At 20.8% G+C, this 2,348-nt stretch overlaps 1 protein-coding gene across 5 annotated transcripts in view; it reads left to right on the top strand.

Moving 5' to 3' along the window:
• Positions 1 to 2,348, top strand: part of LOC117179461 (nose resistant to fluoxetine protein 6-like) — an 824,251-nt gene that overhangs the window by 373,733 nt on the left and 448,170 nt on the right. The window lies entirely within an intron of this gene.

Below are 2,348 nucleotides of genomic sequence, written 5' to 3'. Positions count from 1 at the left end.
ATTTAACTATTTGGTTGAAAGTTTAACTCTTTCATTGAAAACTCATATTTTTCGCTTAAAAATTTCAATTTTTTGTATATAATTCGTCTTTTTTACTTTAAATTAAATAATTTCTTTAAAAATTCATGTATTCTGTTTAAGATTTGTCTTTTTTTGTAGATTATCAATTTTCTTGGTCGAAAATTTAACAACTTTCTTTAAAATTAATTTTTTCTTTAAAAAATTATTTATCTTTATCTGAAAATGTAACTATTATATGATAGATTAAAAATTAATCGTTTATATTGGTTAAGTTGGAAAACCGTTTTTTGTTGTTGTATAGAACATTAATCTTCTTGGTCAAAAATTCACCTTTTCCCTTGAAAATTTAACAATTTTGTTGAAAATTCGTTTTTTTGTCTTGTTCAAATCAATTTTTTAGCACAGTTTTTATCTGGAAATTGTACTATTCCATTTTTGTTTGAAACTTTATCCTGTACATTTTATTAGTTAAAACACCAATTATTTGATAGAAAATTAATTAATTTTGTTGAAAAGTAAACTTTTTGGTTGAAAATTGATTTATTGTGTTAATTAGATTTTTTTCCTAAAATTAAAAAAACTGCAAAATAAAAGAATGACCTTAAAATCGTCCTGATTCCTTTTTTTTTAATTTTTAAAATCTTGTCAAATACTCACTTAAAATTAATTTTTCAAACTAAAAAATCATTTTCAATTTTCTTAGCAATCAACAATTTTTGTTATTCTTTTTGAATATTTTACAATTCTCAAAACCTTTTTTTCTTTAATCTGTAAAAATCTACATCGTGTTTCGAATTATTTCAAATAATTTCAAGTTTTCAATTAATTTTGAATATTATTCTAAATTAAAATTGCAGCGTTCAAACTTAAAATTAAGCTCATTACAATTTTAACAAATCAAGGCTTTTTATTTCTAACCACTCTGTTCAAATTTGTATAATTTTTAATTGTTGTTTATAATGGCTTGTCCCAGATCTGAATTATATTTTTTTTCCAAAAATCTCTGATCCAATTCAGAAATACATACAATTGCTTTGAAAAAATTTTTAATTCAGAAATATTTCATTTAAACGCTCAATAATTCATACGTATAAAACACAAACTTTTAACACCTTTTAATTTTACAATTTTTTTAATTAAATTATTTTAAAATACGAAATAACCGTTTAAATTTTTTTACGAGTTTAACATTTGAGAGATTTCTGGTTAAAAAATACAAATTCCTCTATTATTATTAAGGTTCAACAGTTTTTAATCGAAAATTAAAACTTCTTTTCTTGTTGAAGATTTATCATTTTAGTAGAAAATGTAATTATTTTCTTGGAAATTTGTTATTCTCTTTTTTTTTGAGTTGAAAATTCAATTATTTTGATAGTAAGTTAATTTCTAACATTTTCAATTGGCGAACTAAAATTTTTATCTCTAAATAACAATGCAAAAATATTAATCTGGAACAACTTAAAATAAAAATAATGTAACTTTTATTTTAAAAAGTTTTTAGTTAAAAAATTAATTTCATCGTTCAATTTTTAATGTTACGAACTGAGATTTTTTTGAATTATTATCATTTTGAACCTTAAAAATAATAGCGTAATTTGTATTTTTTAACCAGAAATCTCTCAAATGTTAAAGTCATAACAATTTTTAAACGGTTATTTCGTATTTTAAAATAATTTAATTTAAAAAATTGTAAAATTAAAAGGTGTTAAAAGTTTGTGTTTTATACGTATGAATTATTTAGCGTTTAAATTAAATATTTCGGAATTAAAATTTTTTTCAAAGCAATTGTATGTATTTCTGAATTGGATCAGAGATTTTTTGAAAAAAAAAATATAATTCAGATCTGGGACAAGCCATTATAAACAACAATTAAAAACTATACAAATTTGAACAGAGAACTAATTTTAGGAAAAAAATCTAATTAACACAATAAATCAATTTTCAACCCAAAAGTTTACTTTTCAACAAAATAAATTAATTTTCTATCAAGTAATTGGTGTTTTAACTAATAAAATATACAGGATAAAGTTTCAAACAAAAATGGAATAGTACAATTTCCAGATAAAAACTGTGCTAAAAAATTTAATTGAACAAGACAAAAAAACGAATTTTCAACAAAATTGTTAAATTTTCAAGAGAAAAGGTGAAAAAATTAATTTTAAACAAAGTTGTTAAATTCTCGACCAATCAGATGAATTTTTGACCAAGAAAATTGATAATCTACATTAAGCGAAAAATATGAGTTTTCAATGAAAGAGTTAAACTTTCAACCAAAGAGTTAAACTTTCAACCAAATAGTTAAATTTTCAATCATAATTTAAAAACCT

Source organism: Belonocnema kinseyi, chromosome 9 (assembly GCF_010883055.1).
Source record: "Belonocnema kinseyi isolate 2016_QV_RU_SX_M_011 chromosome 9, B_treatae_v1, whole genome shotgun sequence".
Lineage (NCBI taxonomy): Eukaryota > Metazoa > Arthropoda > Insecta > Hymenoptera > Cynipidae > Belonocnema > Belonocnema kinseyi.
Note: the sequence above shows the minus strand (reverse complement) of the source record. Positions and strands in the feature narration are given on the sequence as shown.